Raw genomic sequence first — 26,744 nt, forward strand, 5'->3', positions numbered from 1 at the left:
CATGGGCAAAAGATTTAAGTAGACATTTCTCCATGAAACATACATAAATAACCAATGAACACATGTACAATGGTCAACATCATTACTAGGGATCTAATATGAGATGCCATGTAATTCATTGTATGGATACCAGTCATATCCATCAAAATGGCTATAAACAAAAAGACAGGTCATAACAACTGTTGGTGTGGATATGGAAAAATTGGAAACTGTTTCCTTCTGACTAGTAGGATATTGACCACAAATTAGCAACACAAATAGAATCTAACAAATCACCAGTCCTATAGAATGGAATCTAAATAAGGGAACACCAATGAGAAAATCTTAGATGTGACATCACTGGCACACGATGGAATTGTGGTTGTGTTTATAAATTGTTCATCTTCTCCGGTCTCACAATGAAGTAATGATACCATCCTTCATGGTGGTGTCAGGAAGATTAATGAAATGGTATGTCATAGAATTTGAGCCTCTGAAATATTCCTTATGACTTTAAGGTGACATTCATATGCTTTTCTATTTACCAAATCAAATTTTAGCTCAAAAAGGTGTTTGGGTGTGTTGCTGAAAATACAGTTGTTTTTCCAATAAAATCGAGGCACCCAGGACAGAAATCTTCTATGAAAGCCAAGTGACCTGCTGTTTTGATTCTCTATTGCTGCTTAACCACCCAACCCAACATTTAGTGTTTGAAATAACTAATCCATTTTCCTCATGATTTTGTGGGTTGAGGATTTAGAAAGGGTCTGGCTGAGAGTTTCATCTCTACTCCCTGCGTCATCAGCTGGGGGAACTAAGGTTAGAGGACCTACTTCAAGATGGCTTATTATGACGCCTCAGCGCTCTCTGTATCTCTCTCTCTCTCTCTCTCTCTCTCTCTCTCTCTCTCTCTCTCTCACTCTTTGCACGTAACCTGTCGTTACTCAGGGACTCTCCATGTGGTTCGGGCTTCCAGAGCTCTGCAGTCTCAAGGATGTCACACTTCTTGCACCTTGCCGGCTTCCAGGAGGAAGGGAACAGAAGCCGCCAGGCCGGTGAAGAACTAGCCTAGAACTGGCACCATGTCACCTGTGCTCAACACCTTTGGTCAAGCCGTCATGCAGCTTGCCTAGATTCAGAGAGGGGAAAATATACTCCCTGTCTTGGTGGAGGACTGGCAAGGTCACACTGCAGAAGGGCATGTAGGATACAAGATACTTTGGCTGTTGTCTTTGGAAAATACAATGCACCATACCTAGGTTTCCAAACTGGCAGAATGGCCATCAACCTCTTTAATGCTCCCAAGTCACTCCTACTACTTGCAGTTAGTCTCTGCTTGGAAAATCCAGGAACTGGACCAGGGTTCTACTTAGGCTCCTTTGGCTGCAAAGAACAGAGACTTACTCAGTTAGCTTAAGGAAAAACAATTCTCACAGGAAAACACAACAGATTGCCGCAATAGCAGGGCAAGCTTCAGGCGCCAGCTCTGTCCCCTGGTCTCTCTCAGAAAGCTGGGATGTGCGGTTTCCCTCCCTTGGGCGCGTGTTGTCCTTCTAAGTCTGATTCAGTCATTGTCCCAACTCTTGCTCACAGCCCCACACACTGTAGGCTCTATAAGTTTTAACCCCCAGCTGAACAATTACATTCTGTCCTAGTCCCAGATTAAAACCCCACAGAAACCAATCCCCCTGCCCTATCCCTTTACTCTTTCCTGTGGACAAACGCATAAGCCTCTTGCTCCTCTGAGGACGGGCTGCTTGCCTGCTGGTAACGCCCGTTACTTGATCTGCAGTGGCCGGCAGGGGCAGGGGGAGGTTAGTGGTGAAGATGGTATCACTTGGTACAGAAATAAATGAACAAATGGCTACCAGGGAGGCATGGTGCTCCATGAGTAACACGATCAAATAATCTCCAAAGTCACTCCAACTCCAAGTGTGCATGGACTTTGTAAAGGTAATTTCCATTAGCTTGTGCAGGAACACAATAGCCAACTCATTTCACAATGCCTCCCAGAGAGTTCTAAAGAAGGGGGCTACTGAGCAGCTTCCATTCCCTCGAGAGAAGAAAGGGGGCTCCAGGGGCCCAGCCTCATTTCCTACCGCCATTCTATTATCCCAGCTGTACCTACGGTTTCTATTAGCCCTTCTGTGCTATTGATCAGCCTGGTCACAATGAAAGAGCTTTATTGAATTCCAAGTAATGGAAACTCATTACATGGCCTAGATAATTAATTACCAATTCTTTCCTTTTAGTGAAATTGAAACAGGCTGTGGAGAGCAAGCTACGTGAGCCCAGTAATGCCGACTGTTTGAAGCTTTATTTAATGTGTCTGAGGAACACTCTACTCCAGCCTTGGAGATGTGTTTGATGTACTGCAGGCCCTTGAAATGACCCAAGCACTTTCCTTAAAAATAAACCATTTTTTCCAATGGAATCAATTGAAAGGAGGAGGCACTTAAACCATAAAAAGTAAAAAATCAAAACAAAAATATAAATCATATAAGGATATGAATGTAAGCCATCACTTCACTGGTACTTTTAAGGCAGGTCATCAAAGTATTTTTGCAAACTACCGAGTAAATCAGATGTTGGAGGCTGGTTTATGTCTTCAATTTCATTTTTATTCTCCTTGCCCCGTATGACTGCTAGGTACCTTGTCAACATAATTTTCAAATAGTGAGTTACTAAGCAGGCATTCATACCTAGTATACATAGAGAACTAATAACTGGGATGGATAGAAAACTGAAGAACATGGTTGCTAATGACAGTTGACATTAACTGAATGCCTACTATGTATCTGGCACTGTGCTGGGCCTTTTACGTATATTCTGTCTTTTAATTCTCACCATTCTACAATCTGGGTTATACTAATACCTATTTTGAAGGTGAACATATCAACGCTCAATAGAACTGCCCCAAGTCACAGGTCTATAATTTCATTAGTCCCAATATATCTGCCTATCTGGTAAAGCTTACTCAGTCTTTTATGCCATTTTACCTCCCTCAGAATTAGTATGATAAGACAAGCCACTTCAAATACCATTTACAGGAGGCACTGAGAAATACTCATGGTTTATGCAGATATCAAAGTGCAACATGGAAAAGACAATTATACTTGAAATTAGAAGCATGAGAGGACTATTCTTGGCAATATGGAATGCAATGCTAATTTGTGTTTTGTAAAACTTGGCCCTAAGACATTTGAAGCTTGGATGGCAAGTATAAAAGCTGGAAATGATAGACTTCCAAAGCATTATTCAATCCTCTGTGTCATAAGGGGTTTGTGTAATCCCAATTAGACAGGATTATATATTGCAGCCTATTCTTCCCAAAGAAACATGAGTCAGCCTCCAGGAAGCATGAACTAGCTTTGATCTTCATTCTCTGTACCAAGGTGCATGATAATCATGGTACATTGAACATGTGCAGACACCGTATTATTCCTCTCTCCAGGATAGACATATTTCTGCTGCCACCAGGTAGGTTCTCTGCTCACCTAGACTGAATAGTGTCTGTCCCCAAACCGGCTATAACAGCTGTACTAGTTACAGTGACTTATAAATTGATTTATTATGACATAAACCTATGAAATGAGGAGTATGAAAAGTAAAAGCATTGTTGGTTGTATTGAAAAAGAAAACGTCAAAAGTCTCTGTAATACATTCATATTGTTTAAGGTATTACCACTGAGTTAGGTATATGTGAGATAACTGCTAAGATTAGGAATTAAAGAAAAATTCAGTTATTCTAAACTGGAATTTCTTTGCAGGTCCTTCTCAGAGTTCACTCCACTTTAAAGAACATTAGCATTAAAGTTGACTAATTATGGGTAGAATTCATGCAAATAAGATCATTCAAATATCAGTTGACTCAAACTCAGTAGCCCTTGGCCTTACTTCAAAGTATGTACTATCTTTCCATTTAAAATAAAACTCTCATATGAAACGTGTTTTCAATCCCTATAATAGTCATATATTTTTTAAATTAATTGACCAGTTACCAGTCCAGTTGTCTGGGCTAAGTGGGTTTCTAATAATTCACAGATGTGGACCGAAGGTTTCTTCAGAGGAGGCAAAGTCAGACTTTATCACATATACTTTGAAAGAATTTCTAACATCTGCCTCGGACATCCCTCCCTTTCCTAAAGCTCCGTCCTCCCTGCAGCTGCCTTAAACCCACCTAACCCTCCCCAAACCCCTCATTCCTCGGCCATCTGGCTGCCTCTGGCTTTCTACCTCCTTTGGTCTCCCCCTCACCTTTTCTCATTGTGATCAGCAGAGGCCTTTGACCTTCTGCAGTTCTACATCCCCACGCAATACCTGCTCAGCTTAAGAAAGGCCAAGAGGCCCCCCCAAAATGAAAAAAGGTAATCTTCTTTAAGAAATGGAGTCAAAGGAAAAGTTATGCCTACATATATTTTAATATCTTATCCCCTTTACATCTGAGTAACTCATTTGAGCAGACCTCCATTCATTCTGAGGAAGCCTCCCCACGGGCCTTTTACTGATAAAATACAAAGCAAAGACCCTTGCTGAAATGAATGTCTTTGGAGAAATTTGTCACCACCAGCAACCAAAACTCTGATGATGAGTGAGAAAATTTTAAATGCTCTGTGGGGGAGTGGGAATCACATGCACGAAGGCTGCATAGCATTTTGGAAAGATGAATTAGGTGGCAGGGCGAGGAGCCAGGGACGCCCTTGACGCGGAGGCTTCTTAGCTGGGACCCGACTTCCAGGGGTCAGAGTGGCACAGGCCAGATGCTGACAGAACAAGTCTTGAGGGATTTGATGTAGTTCTTGACATAAGCAGGTTAGGGAGGAGAGGAATGTGGGGGTCGGGGGGGGGTGTCTCGTAGATGTGTTCTGGTTTATGCAGGGTGGGTTAGAGGCCTGACGTGAGGAGGTAACAAAGCAAGCCAAGGGGCTCTTCAGATACCTGAAGAAGAACATTCCAGGCAAGGCCACTCCCAAGGGCAAATGTCCTGAAGCAAACATGGGCTTGGCGTGTCTGCAGAGCCGCAAGGAGGCCCGGGTGGCTGGAGCTGATGGAGCAAGGAGAGCATCAGGAGAGTGAGACCAGAGAACAGGGATAACAAGGTCCCCTGTGGGCCACTGCAAGGCCGCCTGGGCTCTGATGTGATCAAGACTTTGCAGAGAACTAGAAGACAGAATAAAAGTCCCTGTACAATAATATTGTGGGAGTGAATAAATGTGACGTTCATTTTTTTCATTCTTCAAATGCTTAGTGTGTGCCAAGTAAGAGCTAGAAAAATGAAGTGGTGCTTAGGTATTTTCACATAAAAGTTGCAAACACACAAATCAAAGACAGAAGTTTGGTCTTAGTATCTACCAACCGATGAAACTTCAACAGTAACAGAGTGAACCTAAATATGAACATGGGACTCTCAGAGAGCCTCGGTGATGTCAGGTATACAAGCATGAAGGTGTCATCCTTCTAGATCTCAGTTTCCTAACCTTACAAAATGATGATTTATTTGATACAATTCTTATGGCTTCTCCCAGCATTGAACTTTGGAATTTGCTGCTGATACTTGGTGGCCTGGGATTTATGTCTGAAATGAAGGGGGTATGTCTAACTTCAACAGTCACAAATCAGAAGGAAACACGAGGAAGAGAACATTACATACACCTCCTTGTATTTAAATTTAACAACTGAGCGATCCCTTAAGCACAGAGAAGGAAGGAACAAATGTCCTATTTTCGTGAGAGATTTTCACACCTGACCCAGATGAGAAGAGGCTGCAAGAGAACATTTCTGAGACAGAAATTACAAGATGGCACAGTAACAAGATAAAGAATCAGTAGGGGACTTTTTTCACCATCAGGGCATCTATTGGCATCTCATCCCCCTGAAGGCAGAGCATCTGATAAATGCTCATCTTGTAGACAACTTCAGCTTTCAGAATATGGAGGAAGCAAAAGAGACATTATGGAGAAAATGTTGATGCCCAAGGCAGAATGGGATCATGAGTATGAAATTAATGGGCGTGCACCTTGGATTTCAGGAAGGGTGATTTCAGAATAAAGGAAAACTTGAAATGCCATGGATAGAAGACTTTGAAGTAAAATTATGCACAAAGGCAAGTTTCAATGCATGCAGTTTTAATGCATGACTGCAACTAAGGCCAGGGGAAAGAGAAGACCTCTTAAGAAATCAAGAAAGACAAAGATACTCTTAAGTGCAGGTATTAAAAGTATGAAGAGAAGGATAATGCGAATACTTCATAAAGCACTACATTAACTTAGTTGATGTTTAATACATTGAAAAATATTCCACGATATGCTTCATTTCCCTCAGAGATCACTTGTTCACACTTGCAGGGCCAAGACACTGTAAGCTGCTTGTGGCTTTTAAGTACTTGAAATGTGGTGAGTTTTCACTGAGATGCATTGTAAATGTAGAATATATTTAGTACAAAAGACTTAACATAGATCAAAGTAAATAATATCTTTGTGAGTGAATTTTATGTTTTATATTGATAAACTATATGTTGCAGTAATATTTTTAAGACAATGGGGTAAAGCATATTATGAAATTAATTTCATCTGTTCCTCATTTCACTTTCTTAGTGTGGGTACTAGAAAACTATAAATTACATATACGCCTCACGTTTGTAGCTCACATTATATTTCTGTCATACAGCACATATCCTTGTTTTGGGGAAGAAGAAATAAAACCTAAAAAAGTTTTAAAAATTTATTCCAAGTCACAGAAATACTATACTTAATAAATAATGTATTATTACTTCTTTAAGGAAATAGAAAAAGAACTGAGACTTGAAAAAACTATGAAGACAAAAAATGAAAAATTTAAAAACCATACATTAGACAGAAATACATAAAAAGATAGGCCTTCAGCTAAGGAGGGGCGGGAGGATGGAAGTATACATCCAAAGCAGGGGAAGCGACGTCTGCCTGATGTCTATCCAACCCCACACCACCTGGGCAGGCGATAGCAGACCTGAACATGCCTTGACAAAAACAGCAGGAATAATGATGTGTTTTAGGTAAAGTGCTTCGGACGTGAACAATACTACATGAATATGTTATAAGAATGGACCACTTCATCAACATAGAGATATAAGAAAATCACAACTCTTTTATTTTTCTAAAGAGCTGGAAGTCTAGTAGTCCTCTGGGGGCCTGAATGAAGATGTGGGCATCGCTACACCTGAGGGACACTGATGGGCCTTGGCACACCCTAGATTCCTCAGAGCCACTGAGAACAAAGATGGTGGTTGCAACAAGCATAAAGGTTAGAGAAGCACCAAGACCCTCGATTGGAGCCGACTGGCAAGTGTCATCTTTTATATGAGGCCAGCTCATAAAGATTGGGAGAGTTGGTTGTTTATATCAGTTGCTCAGAAACAAACACAGAGAGTCAAGGAAAATGAAAAATAGGGGAGTATGTTCCATCAAAAGAGCAAGATAGAAACCCAGCCTCCTCAAACAGAAATAAGTGAATTCTCAACAGAACATTCAAAATGCCAGTCATAAAAATGATCAGTGAGGTCAAGAGAACATGCGTGAGAAAAGGGAGAATTTCAACAAAGAGAGAAAATATTAAAGTACCAAACAAATCAGACAGCTAAGGAATACAGGAAGGAATTGAAAATTTCACTAGAAAATTTCAACAGCAGAGCATGATAGGTGGAGACAGGATGAGGGAACTAGAGGACAGAGCAATGAACATGAAGAAAGGAAAAACAATGAAGAAAAAAGAAGGTAGTTTAAGGGACTTGTGGGACCTGATAAAGGGAACCAACATACGCACATGAAGGAGGAGAGAGAGAGAGAGAAAGGGGCGTAAAGCTACCTCAGAAAAATAATGGTTGAAAACATCCCACCACCGACGAAAGGAGCAGACATCCGAATCCAGCCTAAATAATACCAAAAAAGGTAAATCTAAAGAGACCCACACTGAGAGACATTATGATCAAACTGTTCAAAGTGAAAGAGAGAGAATTTTGAAAGCAGCAACAGAAAAGTGACTGGTTACATACGCGTGAACCACCATAAGGCTGCTGGCTGATCTTTCAGCAGAAGCCTTGCTGGCCAAAGGGAGCAATTCAAATACTGAAAGAGAAAAAAAAAAAGACTGACCGAGATCACTTTACCTGGCAAAGCTGTTCTTTAGAATTGAAGCAAAGTTAAAAATATTCCCAGAAAAAAGAAAAAAATCACTGAAGGAATTCAGCACCACTGGCCAACCTTACAAGAAATGGTGAGGGGATTGATTCTTCAAGCGGAAACAAACGGATGCCAATTAGCAACATGAAGATACATAAAAGTTTAAAATTCACTGGTTAAAGTAAACATGGTTGAATTCAGATTACTCTAATATTGTAGTGGTATTAGGTAGAACACTTTTAACTCCAGTGTAAAGGCTAAAAGTCAAAAATATTAAAAATAACTATTGGTACAATAATTTGTTAATGGGAACACAATATGCAAAGATATAAATTGTGACATCAAAACCAAAAAATGTGTGTGGGGAGTGTAAAAATTTTGTATGCAATTGAAATTAAGTTGCTATACTTAGAATAGGCTATGGTGACTGTAAGATGTTACATGTAAGCCTCATGGTATACAAAGCGAAAACCTATAGTAGATATTCCAAAGATAGGAGAAAGGAATCAAAGCATAAAATCATTGAATCACAAAGAAAGATAGCAAGAGGAAAAAGGGAGCCAAGGATCTAAAAACCACCCAGAAAACTATTAATACAATGGCAATCATACGGCTTTATTTATCAATAACCATTTTAAATAAAAATGGAATAAATCAAAAGACATAGAGTGGTTAAATGGATAAGAAAAAAAGAACCAACTATATGCTTCCAACAGGAGACTAACTTCAACTTTAAGGATACATACACATAGACTGAAAGATGGAAAAATATAAGCCATGCAAATGGAAACCCTAAGATTGCAGGGATAGCTCTACTTATATCTGACAGAATAGAGTTAAGCCAAAGATTAACAAAAGACAAAGAAGTTTATTATACAGTGATAAGTGGGTCACTGTTATATCATCAACAAGATAAAACAATTATAAATATTTATGCACCCAACATCAACACACCCAAATATATAAAGCCAGTATTAACCAACCCATAGGAAAAAATAGACAACAATACAATAATAGTAGGTAACTTGAATACCCCACTTTAAACAATGGTTAGATTATCCACACAGAAAATCAACCAGGAAACATTGGACTTGAACTTAACTTTAGACCAAATGGACCTAACAGACATTTACAGAACATCCCTTCCAAGAGCAGCAGAGTGCCCCTTCTTCTCAAGCACACAAGGAGCATTATCTGAGAGAGATCATATGATACACCACAAAACAAGTTTGAAATCATATTAAGCATCTTTTCTGACCACAATGGTATGAAACTAGAAGTCAATAACAGGAGGGAAACTAGAAAATTCCCAAGTATATGGACATTAAGCATGCCATAATCGACCAAAGGGTCAAAGAAGAAATCAGGAGAGATGTCAAAAAATATCTTTAGACAAATGAAAAAGAAAATACAACATACATTCCCAAATATTGATTTGCAAGGAGCACTTCCAAACTCACTCTATGAGACCAGCATTACCCTGATATTCAAGCCAGACTAGGACACTAGAAGAAAATTAGAGGCCAATATCTTTAATGAACATTGACATAAAAATTCTCAAGGAAATATTAACAAATTAAATTAAATAGTATATTAGAAGTATTATGTACCGTGACCAAGTGGGATTTATCCTTGGAATACAAGGATGGTTCAATATGTACAAATCAATAAACATGATATACCATATTAACAGAATGACAGATTTAAAAAATACGATTATCCCAACATGTGCAGAAAAAGCATGTGAAGAATATATCTTTCATGATAAAAATTCTCAACAAGTTAGCTATAGAAGGAATATACCTCAACATAATAGATTATATATATAATAAGCCTACAGCTAAAATTATACTCAATAGTAAAAAGCTAAAAGATTTTTCCTCTAAATCAGAAAAAAGACAAAGATGACCACTTTTACCACCTCGACTGAAGATGTACTAGAAGTTCAAGCCAGAGCAATCAAACAAGAAAGATAAATAAAAGGCATATAAGTAAGAAAGGAGGAAGTGAAATTATCTTTGTTTACTGATGAAATGATGAATACCCTAAAGACTCCACCATTAAAAAAAAGTGGGAACTGATAAATGAATTCAATAACCCTACAGAATATAAATTCAATACACAAAATTCAGTTGCATTTCTATACACTAACAATGAAGTATCTGAGAAAGAAGTAAAGAAACCAGTCCCATTTACAATTATATCAAAGACAAAAAATACTTAGGAACAAATTCAACCAAGAAGGTGAAAGGTCTGTATTCTGAAAACTATAAAACACTGATGAAAGAAATTGAAGAAGATACAAATAAAGGGAAAGATATCCTGTATTCATGAATTGGAAGAGTTGGTTTAAGTAAAATGTCCATACTTCCCAATTGATCTACAGTTTCAATGTAATCCCCATGAAAATTCCAATGGAATATTTTTCAGAAATAGAAAAAGAATCCTAAAATTTGTATGAACTAAAATGACCCTAAAGTGCTAAAACAATCCTGAGCAAAAAAACACAGCTGGAGGCATTGCACTTCCTGATTTCAAACTATAATACAAAGACATAGTCATTAAAGCAGTATGGTATTGCCATGTAAACAGACACGCAGATCAGCAGAACAGAAGAGGGAGCCCAGAAATCAATCCATGACATATGGTCAACTAATTTCAACAAAAGGGCCAAGAAAACACAAGGGATTAATGATAGTCTCTTCAATAAATGGTGTTCTGAAACTGGATATCCACATACAAAAGAATGAAACTGGTCCATTATCTTTACACACAAAAATCAACTCAAAATGGAATAAAGTCTTACATGTAAGACTTTAAACCATAAAAATCCTAGAAAAAAGCAGAAGAAAAGCTCCTTGACATTGACCTTGCTGATGATTTCTTTTTTCAATCTGACACCAAAAGCACAGGCAATAAAAACAAAGATAACCAACTGGGACTATGTCAAATGAAAAATATTCTACAGCAAAGGAAATAATCAACAAAATGAAAAGGAAACCTATGGACTGGAAGAAGATATTCACAAATCATGTATCTGATGAGGAGCTAATATTCAAAATATATAAAGAGCAGTTACAACTCAATGACAAAACAAAACAAATAGCCCAATTTACAAAATGGAAAAAGTAACTAAATAGACATTTCTCTAAACAGGCATATAAAAAGATGCTCCACATCCGTAATCATCAGGGAAATGGAAATCAAAACTATAATGAGATCTCCCCTCACACCTGTTAGGATAGCTACTATCAACAGGTCAAAAGATAACAAGTATTGTGGAGAAAAGAAAGCAATGTAGGTAGGAATGAGTACAGCCCCTATGAAAGCAGCACAGAAGGTCTTCAAAACTAGAAATAGGACAACCGTGTGATCCAGCAATCCCACTTCTGGGTATATATCCAAAGGAAATGAAATCTGGGTATATATCCAAGGGAAATCACTAATATATATATTATTAGGCTTAAAAAAGAAGGAAACAAATTGTGACCACATGGATGAAATTGATGAACTTTTTGCTAAGTGAAATAAGCCAAAAACAGAAAGACAAATATTGCATGATTTCACTTGTACATGGAATTTTGTTTAAAAAGCTGAACTCATAGTAACAGGTAAGAGAGAAAACAGTGGTTACTGCCAGAGGCTGGGTGTGGGGGAAAAGGGAAGGCTAAAAACACAGAAGTTAAGGCAAGTAGAATGGTGGTTGCCAGAGACTGGGTAAAGGGTTCATGAGAAGCTGTTGTTTAACGGGCACCGAGTCAGTTTCTAGAGATGGTGGTGTCGATGGTTGTACAACATGTGAATGTACTTAGTACCTTTGAACTGTACTCTTAAATAAGCTTAATATAATAAGATTTATGTTATATTTGTTTTACCACAATGAAAAATACAAAAAGTGATGACATAAATGCAGTAAACAAAAGTTATTAAGAAGAGAAAAAATATTTAAAATATCCTGAACTCCACTTCCATTCTACGTACAAACTTGAGTTCTTCACTATTTAGCAAAAATGTGACCTTGAATAAGTTATAAGTTATTCTTACTGTTAACACTACCCTATAATATCAGCTGCTTCCGTATTTTTCCCATCCCTCATCCACACATCAATTCTCCTATTTTACAACCTACAAATTACAAACAAGAGCAGCTACATCATTCGCCCAAGGCCACTTGGTTAATTAACAGCACAACCAGAGCTGGTACTCTGATTGTCTAATTCTTATTCCAGAAATCTTTCTTCTCTATCACGTTTAATATAAAGTTGTAGACAAATTTTCGTGGGGATAGTTGAACAGAAATAGATTATTGTGATAAAAAGCAAAGCTTCAGATAGACTAAAATGGGAGGCATCCGTTGCCATGCAAATCGCTTAAAAGAGGGAATTGTATGAAATCTATAAAGAACAACTGGACCTTTAGGTTCCTATTCTCAATACAGAAGGCAAAAAAACCCACTCCACGTTGCAGAAGTGGAATCTCTGCAGAACGTGAGCCAGAGAACCCTAGACCTATGACGTGAGCATAGGAAAGCACGGGGTTGAAGCCTGAGTCTGAACACAAAGCCAGATACACAGAAGAGTAAATTCTGCCTGATTTCATTTACACGAATTTCAAGAACAGGTAATACTAATCTAGAGGGATGATCAGAATAGCATGAGGGAACAGAGTCCTCAGCATGAAAAGGGCAGGAGGAAACTCTCTTGGGTAGAAATGTCCAGCACCCTGTCTGGACAGTGGCTGCATGGACGCATACCTATGCAAAAATTTGTGGACCTGTACACGCACAATCTGCATATTTTACTGAATGTACAACACAACCCACTTTATAAAAAAGAACACAAGGGGTCTGCTAGCATCAAATCTAAGCCTTTCAGACTCAGTCAAATTTTCACAGAAACATAAGAAAAGAAATTCCCAATATACTTTGTCCTCTTGTTTTTGATGTTTTTTTCCCTAAGCTTATTAAGTCAACAGTCCTTACTATCCCAGAACTTTCTTGAAATTTTGTAAATTAGCCCATCCCTGTTCTAGTCCCCCATTCTAACCACTGCCTGTAAGGATATTTGGATTTACTTGTTTCGAAGGGAATGCATAATGCATTGCTCATCATCTTTAGTAAGCCAGTCAGCACAAACTTCCCTGTCAGTATTCACCCCTCTCTGGGTAACTTCTATTCTAACTTCTGTCAAAAGCACTTAGTTTTGCGTGATATGGAATTTCACATACATGGAACCACACAGTACATACTGTTTGGTGTCTGGCTGCTTACATTCCCCGTGAGGGTCTAGAGAAGCAGGCTGACACATCCAGACAGGCAGAGTAAACTGGATACAACTGAACAGAGGAACAGAATCTAGAATGAGTCCTACCCAGCATCACACAGAAGGCCTGGGAGTACCTGACCCTTGCCAAATGTGGAGACAAGTTCCTGCCAAGAAACTAATTTGAAGTTCCTAATATTTTATTCTAGTTTCAGGTCCCAGGTAGAACCTTTAAAAATCCAAGGAAAACACAAAAACACTTTTAAGTCCTTTGGAGTTATTTTTAAGTTATTTTAGAGAAGGGAAAAGGAAGTAAATGTAAAAGACAGGGATTTAAGGATTTGCATGTTTTACCAGTTAAAATGTTGCACAGTAATTTTGGCGATGCCTAATTTTAAAGCATGAAGAGGTTCTTACTACCATTCACTTTCTTCTAGATGACTGCTTTATCCTTAAATTTTTTACAGAAACAAAATTACTTCACACTTCCTGTTACATTTTGATATTTTCTACAATTGCCTTCCTTTGAGCAACAGAATGAACTCCTTAAATTCATAATTTTCAAAAAACATTCTGTGGTTAAAAAGTCCTGCCCATGTGCATTTATAACATTATTTGTTTTCCCTTCAAAAACCACAACATTTCGAATTTACTTTTGTGTGTGGGGTTAGACAGTGATCCAGTTTCATTCTCTTGCATGTAGCTGTCCAGTTTTGCCAACACCAGCTGTTGAAGAGACTGTCATTTCCCCATTGTATGTCCATGGCTCCTTTATCATATATTAATTAACCATATATGTTTGGGTTAATGTCTAGAGTCTCTATTCTGTTCCACTGGTCTGTGGCTCTGTTCTTGTGCCAGTACCAAATTGTCTTGATTACTATGGCTTTGTAGTAGAGCTTGAAGTTGGGGTACATATACACAATGGAATATTATTCAGCCATAAAAAGAAAACAAATCCTACTATTTGCAACAACATGGATGGAGCTAGAGGATATTATCCTCAGTGAAATAAGCCAGGCGGAGAAAGACAAGTACCAAATGATTACACTCATCTGTGGAGTATTAGAACAAAGGAAAACTGAAGGAACAAAACAGCAGCAGAATCACAGAACCCAAGAATGGATTAACAGTTACCAAGGGGAAAGGGACTGGGGAGGATGGGTGGGAAGGGAGGGAGAAGGTGGGGGAGAAGAAATGGGGCCTTACGATTAGCATCTATAATATAGGGGGTGGGGAATGGGGAGGCCTGTGTAACACAGAGAAGACGAGTAGTGATTCTACAGCATCTTACTAGGCTGATGGACAGTGACTGTAATGGGGATTGTGGGGGGGACTTGGTGAAGGGGGGAGTCCAGTAAACACAATGTTCTGCATGTAATTGTAGATGAATGATAACAAAATATAAATAAATAAATAAACAAACAAACACACACACACACACACAACATACTTTAAGGGGTTATCAAATATTTTGAATATTTCCACAACCATCAATCTATTATAGCTTTTCCAATGTCACATGACTCAGTGTTCCAGCTCCACTGTATAATCAGCACATAGGTTTTCAGGTACAAAAACGATAACTTTGCTAGGGTTAAAAAGTGAGTATATCGGGGCTCTCTTGTCCCCTCCAGGCGTGAGCCAGGAGCTCTGTCCTCTCGCTTTCTCTCTAAATAAAGCCTCTGCTTTGCTCTCCTAAAAAAAAAAAAAAGTGAGTATATCATGAGGGCCAATGAGAGTATTTCAAAAGCTCCCCGGCCATTTTAAAGTTTCCTATCTCCTTCCTGACATGTGACAATTCTACGCTATAGGGATTAGTATCCAACTACTGCGTCTACTGCTGTCAAGTAAGTGACAATAATGTGCCATGTGAATGCGACTCGCAGAGGGTATAAATTATTCAGCCAGATTCAGGCCACATCAGTGGTCCAAGCGAAGGATGGAAAATGCCTTCTCTGTTGATGAAAAGAAGTGTATGTCCACTTCCACTTGAATCATAAAAAATTTCACACTATCTCTAAGATTAGGGAATTAATATTGGACACATCTGGATATAGAACAAGAAAGTAGGCCAGGGTTGTTTTCTTTATGATTAATGTACAGGGTGCCACTAGAGCCAGTTTTGAATTCCTGTTTTACTCTTGGTCTCGAGATTGTTTTGTTCTTTAGTTTTACTGAAATACCCTCAGGAGGATTAAACTTTGCTTGGATGAATTCCAATTATCGTAAAACCTCAACAAGCCAACTTATGAATATTTAGTCTCCTCCTCATGTTCAGTAACATCCAAATAAAGGTGATAATATAAAGAAATGGCCCCTAACAGGCATGATTATCAACTCTAAAGAAATGTCAGTGCCTATGAATTTGAAATAGGAAATATATTTAATATTTAAAAGACTCTTTAACAAGGTATGAACTTTCTTCTTCAATTAATTATTGATCCAGGCACGCACTCATTTCCCTTTTCATTTTAAAACTTTTAAACAAAGTGTCTTAAGCATTTGGGCTGAGTACTGTAGGAGAAGGCAGTCATCGACTGGAGTTGTGTGGAGGTGGATCAGAAAGGAGTTTTAACAGTGTAGAAAGAAACCTCCACAACCATCGCCATTACTCCTGTATGAGACGTTACTGGTGCCATCAAGCAAACACTAAATAACAGGCAGATTCTGTTGAAATGTTTAGCTAAATGGGACCAAAACAGTCACAGTTGACAATTTCATAAATACATTAATTAGAAGTGTCTCCAAATAGCATGTGATTTTGAATTATTAACATAAAACACTGCATTATAAATGACTGCAAATTGCATTCCTAGTGTTCTCCATGCTTAATTTATTATGCCGTATGAAAATTTGCAAATTATTCACTGTTTTATACTTAATGGTTAGCTTTATGTGTCTACCATTACGTCAAGATAAAATTAAATGACAGTGTACATATGTGATATGTGACACGGTACAGGAGACACTCAAAGTTGGGTCAAAAAAGGGCCAGTCTCCCTTTCATGTGGGTATTTTGCATTCACGATGATTTGGTTTGATGTTCGGATTCTGCTTACACTCCCGGCTACCCCCCTTTGTCTGAATGCTCCCTCCCCTTTCTTCCCTAGACCCGCAGTCCATCCCCACCGTACATGACTTTTACTAAACTATGCAATGCATGCCTTTTGGTCATGAATGCCTCTTGGTATTATATAGAGATGAGACTTTCTAAGTATTGAAAGAGCTGGGAATCTGGCCAAACTTTACCCTGATAGATGTGTCTTTCACACTATGAGGACAAATTCTGAATATTTACCTGTATATAAAAGGAATGATCTGCATGAAAACTTTCAGATATTAATAGTTCGCCCATGCAGATAACTTTTGCCTTTCGTTTCACATTTATATTGCTATTTTATCCAAAGCTTTCTAAAGAAGTCATTTTTTCACTTCTTTTTTTGGCTATAGAGCTTCTTTATCAAATAAAACTTCTAAGTCCTTAATCCCAGTCTGAATGGCATAAGCCTTATCAGATATTTGAGAAACTAACATAGTGTGAATTTTTAAGTTCCATGCAAAAATGAATTACTTTGATCTCAAGTGGCTTCCAAGGGGGGGGGATGCTCGAGGTTCTCCCTTCCAGCCAGATTCTTTCCCTCCTCTAGAGATACCAAGAAATTGACTTGTCCACCTTTGCTGTGAAGAGTGATTGCTGTGGATAAAAAGGCATTCCCCACACTGTGTCTCTCCGATCATCTACAAGCTGAACTATGTATGTATCTCTTCTGTTTTGGGATACAGGTGGAGGCCGGCAGTATCATTCAGCTCTTCTTTAGGGGAAGACAGGAGACCCTTAGGCCTTGTCCAGCATACACCATACGCTCCAGCTCAATTCACCAGCTCTCAAGTAGAGACTCATGTATAAACCCAGCTAACAGTGGAATGTTTTTCTTTGATATTGAGTTCCAGGCAACAGATTATTCATTATCACAATGTTATAATTATTAGACAGGGACTTAAAAATAACCATGATTAATACATTAAAGGATGTAGGGGTAACGTGGGCAAAGTTCATAAACAGATGACAAGTTGAAGAATAAAATGGAAATACTAGACATAAAAAATAATTACAAGGGAGATGAAGAATACTTTTGATAGGCAAATCAATAGACTGGATATAACTGAGGGGGGAAAAAAGGAGTGAACTTGGAGAAAGGCCAGTAGGAATTATCCAAACTGAAACACAAAGGTGTGAAGGAAATGAAACAGGCTATCCAAGAGCTACTATGTGTGTAATAGGCGTCCCAGAAGGCAAAGCGGAGAGCAGCAGGCAAAGGGATATTTGACATCCCCATGGTCAATAATTTTCCAAAATTAAAAAAAAATTAAACAAGATCCAAACATCTCTGGAACCTTAACTGTACATATTATACATACATGCACACATGCTCACAGAAACACATACACACACAGATACAGATACATATAAATCCGTAGCTACTGAAAATGTCCTCCACTTCTTGGAAATGAAGGTAACATCGAGACAGGGACTTGGAGACAACTAAAATCTGACAGAATTCATTTCTTGCTGATGAGTACTTGCAACATTGAGGGAAACTGTTCAGGCAGAATGAATTTGATACCAAATGGAAAGACAGACCTACACAAATAACTGAAGAGAGTCCCAGCGGTAAAAATGGGGGTGAGTATGACTTTGTTCTTATTGCTGCTGTTTTCAATCAATACTTGCTCATCGAAAGTGAAAATAGTAACAATGTATAGTGTAGTTATTAATATATATATAGAAGTAAAATGTATGACAAAAATAATACAATCAAATAGGAGGAATTGGAAGTAAGGAAGTGTAAGTCTTATATTAAAAAGCAGTATAATATTGTTTTAAGGAAGACTATGATAAGTTAAAGATATAGATCATAAATGATAGAGCGATCACCACCACCCCCAAATGGATATAACTGATAAGCTGACAGTAAAGACAAGTGGAATTTAAAAGTACTTGGTTAACCCAAAAAATGGAAGGAAAAGAAGGAAAAAGGAAACAAAAGCAGATGGACAAAGAGAAGGTAAATCACAAAATGGCAAATCTAAATTCAATCATATTCATAATTACCTTAAATGGAAATGGTCATATATCTCAATTTAAAAGCAGACATTCAGATTGGATTAAAAATTCAGGACCCAATTATATGCTCCCTATAAGAAATCCACTTAAAGAATAACAGAGATCAAAAGAAAAAATGGAAGATAACACACCATCAAAAAAAAAGCTGAAGTGATTATATTAATATCCTATCCAATACTTTAGAACAAGGAATATTATCAGAATGGAGACATAAGAAGAGGACAATTCAGGAAGATCTAACAATCTTCAATGTGTATACATCCAATAACAGGACTTTTAAACAGAGAAAGCAAACTGATAGAAACAGAAAAATAGAGAAATCCACAATTAAGGTGAAAAGCTTAACACTCCACTCTTAGTGTAAAATGATAGAAAATCAGTAAGGATATAAAAGATTTTAAAAATACTGTCAGCCCCCAAGATATCTATTATGACCTAATTTTGCTAAACAACAGCAAAAACCTTATCTCCATGATGGCTTAAAAAAGGTCAGTTGATACTAGGTTTTCCAGGTACCTCTTTGCCTTATATCTGTTATTATAAAAATAATCATGAATAATTTCCTGGTATTTCTCAGACCTGACTCCAGTCTAACACAGGGGGGCTTTCTCTGAGCCATTTTATCCTGCAAGTCGCCAGAAGTCATCAGATCAAGACGTCCGCCATAGAACCACATCACATAGAAATAGTTACATCCGGAGCACGGCATTCTGATCTGGTTTAAATTTGTAATTCAAAACTTTATTTCCCTGGTTGACAACTGAGGATTAATATTCTATAAACGCTTGATGATTGATATGGAGATTATTACTGAATTGTGTGTCACGTTTGACAGAAGCACTACTTAGAAGCGTTATTTAAGAGACTTACTTAGGATATGATCTGTGACATTTGTTATTTCCCTTACAAAAACTACAAGCTTTATAGATTTTTTAATATAAACACATTTTAACTTCTGTTTGCTTGGATAAACATTTTGATTTATCCTAATTATCTATATTTCTTTTTCAGTTTTGATCCTGAAAGCACAGAAATAATTGTAAGAAATTAATGACAAGAAACTCTTTAAAATTTCAGAAAATCAGGCTCCATATCTTTAAGGTTATTCAGAGTATACTCAGGGCCCTATGCGCTGTCTCTGATGAGTAAGGTTTGGAAGGAAATGACTTAAATTAAGATCCTCAGGGTTGAATATCGTTCTCCCTAAGGGAAAGGCTAGTCAGCTGTCTCTGATCCCAGCCCAGAATGGATGCTACTTTTGAACAACCAACATACATAAACAGTAATCCAGTTCATGGTAGGAAGCAGACAGGATTCATGGACTTGACTGTATAATTTAATTTTTTTTAGATTTGATGTATTATTAAAATGTTGATTCTGAAATTATAATTTTACATTGGTTCCATCATTAGTCCAGATTATTAGTAGTCTTAAAATGAAGTGATCTAACATCACACTCAATCTTGACTTCCACTGTATACGTCCTAGTGCTCAAAAATTAGATTGATTCTAATTAACTGGTTTGTTCAGTCGTTACGGAGTTGCTTTCAATGTCGTTACTGCGCTGGTATCACTAAAAATGGTTGTGCATTTCTCTACTCATTTCATTTCCCAAAATAACGTGATTCCTATTCAAGAAATGTTGTCTTGAGTTTTCCCCCCCATGTAAAAATTATAGCATAGGTAAGTTCTTACAGAATTCAATAAAGCCCTAAAATACAGTGGTTTATATATCGGTTTACAATGTAGGTTAAACCAGTTTCAGTCAATCAATCTAAAATTCATCCAGGTTTCTTTCAATACTAGTTGAAAAATCAGTGAAGAACGTTTTCCTTGCTGAGCTCAGTCCCTCCTCCTGGGCTGTAGATTCCACCCCCTTCCCTCCACCTACTCAACCGTTTCTTCTCTTCAACAACCATTTTTTCTCCATATCTCCTTTTACTTTTCCCTGTTCCTTGCTCTACGTAAATCTGCTCCAATCTCACACACTGGAAGAAACAAACAAAAACACAAAGCCGGAATCACTGTTGCTTAAATCCTCCCCCTTTCTCAGAGGAGTTTCTGGGAAGTTTTCTATATTCTTTGTCCTTATCTTCTTACGCAGTTTCTCTCTCCAACCCGGTTCGCGCTTCAACCTCCCACTGCACTGAAATTGCCTGGACCAAGGTGACCAGTGATCTCCTGAGCTTCATGAACTTGCTGTTACTTTTGAAGTTTTCACTCGTAAATTCCTCTCTGCATTTCACACTTGGTTATTACTGATTTATTGATTCCCTAATTCCATGACTTCTATAATAAACACTGCCTTCCGGTTTTCCTCCTGTCGTTCTGTCCAGTGCTGTTCTCTGTCCTGTGTGGGCTCAACTTTGTCTGCTTGAGCCTTAAATGTTCTCCAAGTCCTGCCGCCACCTACTTTTCACATACTCTGTACACCCTGCCCACTCGGAAGCATCTTCACCCAATAAACTGTTACCTCACGTGTCAGTGCCTTCACCCTGATTCCAGGTTTGAACTTCAAATCTATATTTGCAATCTATATATTGCCTACTCTAAATTTGAAAGAATTGACATGCCTTACAATCCATTGTGAACACATTCTCTTTTATGTCCCAAATTTGTTCCCAATCCAAGGTTCTATTTCCCCAGGAACAATACCTACCACCACCAACCCAGGTTCTCTTATCCCCGTCTTGACATCACTCACACCCAGTCTGTAATTTTCTTTAGTGCACCTGCCACATGGTTCAGATGCCCATCCATCTCCATCATCTCTCACCTCAACTACTATAACTTTTTTTTAACTGTTTTTACTGTCTCCAGTCTTGAAAAATAAAATCCAGTTGCTATGCTTCTACCAGAGATACAGATTAATAAAGTGCACATCGTGTCACTCCCCACCATTTCACAGCCCCTCAAAGGTTTCCCATTTCTTGTAAGGCTCTTTGCTAAGACCTACAAAGCCCCTCATGGTCTTCCCTGTTAAATTCTCCAGTTTCACTGTTTTTTGGTGACCTTCATATGTGCCCAAGTGCTCTGCTTGTGATCGCCCTAATATATTTGCTCCCGATCCCATGGCTTTATACCTATTTATCTTTCTGCCTGAACCACCTCTTCCTTGCTTCCAGCTTCTCTACTTAAGTAAGTGAGATCCATCCTTCATGAATCAGCGGGGATGGCAATTGGCATACTGTCATGTTACTCTTGTATCACTGTCCCTTTTCTAACTTTCCTGAAAACCCTCCACGTCCAGAGACTGCCTCATTTAACCACGTGCATTCAATGATCTCCCTTATTTGTCACAAATAAGTGCTCCAAAGTGACATTAAAAAATGTTGAAAATTCAACAGGCTGAGAGGTCACAGTCTATGTGTATGATCAGGAAAGTATTTATGGAGGAGTGAGATTTGAATACTAGATATAAGATCAGAGGAAATAATGGGGAACTAGAATTTCATGGAGGAAACAAATTGTGCAAATATCCTAGAGGGAACAGTGGGGTGCCCAGACAAAAATTTTTATGTAAATTAATTTACAATAAAGGAAGCAAGAATACACAATGGGGAAAAGACAGGCTCTTCACTAAACAGCAATGAGAAAATAAGACAGGCGCGTACAAAAACACAGACGGGCCCACTATCTTACACCCAACACAAAAATGAACTCAAACTGGGACAAAGACTTGAACATAGACCTAAAACCATAAAACCCTTACAGGAAAACCTAGGCAGTCAGCTCCTCGACCTCAGGCTTGATGAGGATTCTTTGAACCTGACACGGAAAGTAAAAGCAACAAAAGAAAAAATAAACAAGCAGGTCTATATCAAACTAAAAACCTGCACAGCAAAGGAAACCAATAGCATGAAATGAAAAGACAATGCAGGTTTTCAGCTCAAGACAGAGGAAGAAAAACGAGCATCTTCTCTGACTTTGACTCTATGAATGAAAGTAAAAAAACAATTAATGGTATAAATAAAAAACTATTCAGAAAATTAAAAAGAGGTCAGGTGATTCCAATAAATATCTATTAGAATAATTTCAATAAAATTTTATTATACAGAAATTGGACAGTGTAATTTTAAAGATGTGTATTAAAATAAGCCACAACCAGAGAATGATCAAAGACATTCCACCCTTATTTCCACACTCCTGAACAAAAAAGAGTAATCTCTACAACTAATAGGAGCATTCTAAGTACATTAAGGTCAGTAACTCTGAGTGGTCATTTTTAGGGCTGGCCAGTGTAGTGTCTGGCCAGAGATATCCCCTTCTAGCCCATGTAGAAGGAATGCCTATGTACAAGTCTGGATGTAACCTAGTGGATGCAGATATAATTGCATATCATATATCTGATAAGGTGCTAATATCCAGGAAGAGAGAAAGAGCCCATGTAACTCAATAGCAGAAAAACAAACAATCCAATTAAGGCATGGGGAGAAGATCTGAATGACATTTTTTCAAAAAACACATAATGCGGGTGGCCAATCAGTATGTGAATAGATGCTCAACATCATTAATCATCAGAGAAAAGCAAATCAAAACTGCAATGACACATCACCTCACACCTGTTAGAACAGCTACTATCAAAAAGACAAGAGATAACAAGTGCTGTTGAGGATGTGGAGAAAAGAGAACCCTTGTGCAGTATTGGTAGGACTGTAAATTGGTGCAAGTACTATGAAAAACAGCATGGCAGTTCTTCAAAAAATTAAAAATAGAATGTCCATGTGATCCAGCAATTCCACTCCTGGGTATTTATGTGAAATAAATTGGTACATTAATTCAAAAAGATATAAATATCCCATTTATACAAAGCACTATTTACAATAGCCAAGATATGGAAGCAGTCTAAGTGTGGATAAACGGATAAAAAAATTGTGGTATTGTACATACACACACACACATGATGAAATATTACTCAGCCATAAAAAAGAATGAAATCCTGCTTATGATAAATTTGGTCTACACAAATGAAGACAGTTGAAAATGGGGTATGTCCTCATGAAACCTCAGAACACCGAGGAAGAGATCCCAGAAGATTTCAGGAAGACAGGAAGTGCTGGGTACACGAAAGTTCAGCATCATCGGTCATCGCGTGTCTCATCAGCAAGAGTGACGGCTGGGAGACAATACAGCGAGATCTCATAAAGAGGGAAAGTTGTTTTCAACCTGGAATTCTGTATCTGCCCAAATGCTCAACAGGTAAATCAGAATAAAGACATATTCCCACCTTCTTAGGACGTTTCTTTGGATATATTCCTACAAATTTTGTGAGGAAGGCAAGTCAGAGAATGATGGGAACCAGTAAAGACTGTGCGTGACCAAGAGCAGTGAGTGAAGTTCCAGCTGACACCCCTTTGCATCTTAGAACCACCCACTCCAGGCAGGAGCAGAGAGAGAGATTTCTAGATTGAAAGGGAATTGGAAGAAAGGATAAAATAAGAGTTGAAAGAATTTGTGAAAAATGAATTGGGCAGGCTATGTAACAAAAAAGTGACGCACTTTTGTTCTAATTTGAGACTAGGAAAATTCTCATTTAATTGAGCACTGTGCCCACAGCAAAGAAAATATAATACTGCCACACTATTTGGAATAAGAGGAACAAAATGACCTGACTTATCATGTTTAAAAGGATTACTTAAGCTGCTGTGGCAATGACAGATTGAATGGGAAGGAATGAGAGACCAATACAGTCTGGGGAATGGCTGGCAGTGGGCACACGTGACCGGCAATGGACAAGCCTTGTTGATCAGTCGGCTGTGTGAGAGATAAATCAGTGTCAGCTTCAACAGTTCGCGCCAGAGAGGAGGAGCCACGCTGCGTCCGCTGACCAAGAAGAGGCAGGTTCGGGCAAGGAAGAACATTTCACTTTGCACATGTAAATTCGAGATGGCTATTAAATGTCCAGGTACAGACACTGAGTTGTCAGCTAGCTGTTAGATATCCAAATGGACGTAACAGTTGGGTATATGAATTTAAAGGTCAGGGGGGAACTAGGTTGAGTATATGAATTTGGATGTCAATGGAATATAGAAGCGGTTTAAAACCATGAAGGGAATGAGATCATCGGGGAAATCTGTATAACTGGAGGATAAATAATAGGAGGCTCGAGCCCTGGGACCTCCCACATTCGAGGGGTCAGCTGGACAAGCAGGGGGGGCCAGGGAAGGAAGAAGAGGGTCAAGTGCCCTGGACAACTGAAAAGAAAAAATTCTTCAAAGGAGAAATGATCAACTGTGTTAAAAACTGAATATGGGGGAACTGAGAGGAGAACAAGAGGCCACTGCATTTAGCAAAGAGACGGGATCTTCACTAAAGCTATTTTGAGGTGTGGGGGAATGAAAGAATGAGCCTGAAAAAAGGGGGAGAAAGAAAATAGAAAAGCAGAATATGCAACCCTTTTTTTTTTTGGTAACAGCTTTATTGAGACATATTTCAAATACCATACAATACAGACTTTTAAAGTGAACAAGTCAGTGGTTTATACTATATCCACATATACAACTATTTCCAGAAGTTTTACCCTCAGACAGATGGAAAATTAGTTTGCAAGATAATTCAAGAAATTTTTTTAGAGGTAAGAAATTACAAAATGTGTGTACACTAATGAAACGACCCAGAAGAAAAGATGTAAAATGTAAGAGACAGAGGGGACAATCAATTGTGGAGTGGTGTCCTGAAGTAGGAAAAGGTAGATGGTCACCTGGGCACCAGTTGGGAGGCTGGCTTTGGACAAAAGCACACGCAGTTCATTGACAGTCACAGGACAGAGAGAGGTGGGTGATATAGGTACTGGGGTCAGAACCTCAGAAGGTCTCTTGTCATTGCTTATAATTTCTCAGGGAAATCAAAAACATGGTCATCTTCTGAGAATGAGTATGGGGAAGACACTGGAGGATTGAGGACAAGAAAGAAAATAGTGTCTAGCAGGGAAAAATAGTGAATAAACTGTAGAAATATAATATGAATACTGGACAGTGGTAAGGATATATTTGACTTTAGTGGTCATGAAAGTGAGGCCAGCTACTCGGTGGTAGCCTGTCCCTCAGGCACATTCAAGTACCCAGCGCAGGTGGCGATGCAGATACAGTCAGCAATGAAGTTTCACCATATGGGTCAGATAAGAGAGAGAAGAAAATTATGAAGGTGGGGGGGGGGCTTTTATGAGAGCCTCTTGAACCTGAACTAGCTAATTAAGGAAGTGTGGCCATGGAGAGTGAAGGGAGGGGGAAGGGCAGCCGGACGGAAGCTCTGCAGGTCTCAGCAGGGTAGTGGGAATCGGAGTGTTAGGTGGAGTCAATGTTTCCTAGAGTCAAGGCACAGAAAATAGTTACAGTATGAAATGTGAATGTACAAATCTGATTATATACAAGCAAAGGTACAACTGGATGAATCTTGAAGGAAGTCGGAAGGATGTAAGTTCGAATGTATCCATGGATCTCAAAAGGCAAAACAGGGAGTTAAGAGGCACTGCCTGTGGGTAAGGGAAGAACGAATAGAGACCCAAGGGTGTCATTTGAAATTGTAGTGGACCCAGTGCATAAATCTTGAATAATTCATTCAGGACAAAACAAGAAACAAATTGGGGTGGAATACAGGGGTTAAGCCTTTATCTAGTGTAAAGTCCATAGATAATATCAGAAGTTAATTTTATAAAAGATGTATCAGCATGTTTGGGGATAAACAATCTGAAATTATACCTGAAGTATCCTCGCATATGTCTGAGGGGTTAACAAAAACCAGTGTTTGCCCCTGAGGAGCTGAAATAATGGAGAGGATGGAGTGTGTGGCTTTTGATAAAGAGCTCACCTTGTACTATTTAAATTTTAGCCATGTTAAGGCATTACTTTGATGAAAAATTATATATTTAAAAATTCACAGCCTCATATATGAAGTCAGATATGATGATTCAATTGAATCTTTATCATAAGTATACAGAAAAAAGCATATACATTTTCCGATATTTGAAAATTTGCTGTTTTGCCTTGAAACTAAGAGAATAAAAGTGGCTAGACTCATAACCCTCTTACTACTCTAGTCTTATTAAGAAATCCAAAGTCAACGAGTCTCCGTAACCACTTTCTAATTTCAACTCTAATTCATAAGAGAGTAGACAGTTTTGACAAATCTTTCAAGAAAAAAACTAAGAAATGGTTTTTTTAGCAAGTAAATTTTACCCATAAACGTTTTGATGAGTTCAAGGGAAACAAACCAAAGTAATAAAAA

Source organism: Manis javanica, chromosome 16, assembly GCF_040802235.1.
Source record: "Manis javanica isolate MJ-LG chromosome 16, MJ_LKY, whole genome shotgun sequence".
Taxonomy (NCBI): domain Eukaryota; kingdom Metazoa; phylum Chordata; class Mammalia; order Pholidota; family Manidae; genus Manis; species Manis javanica.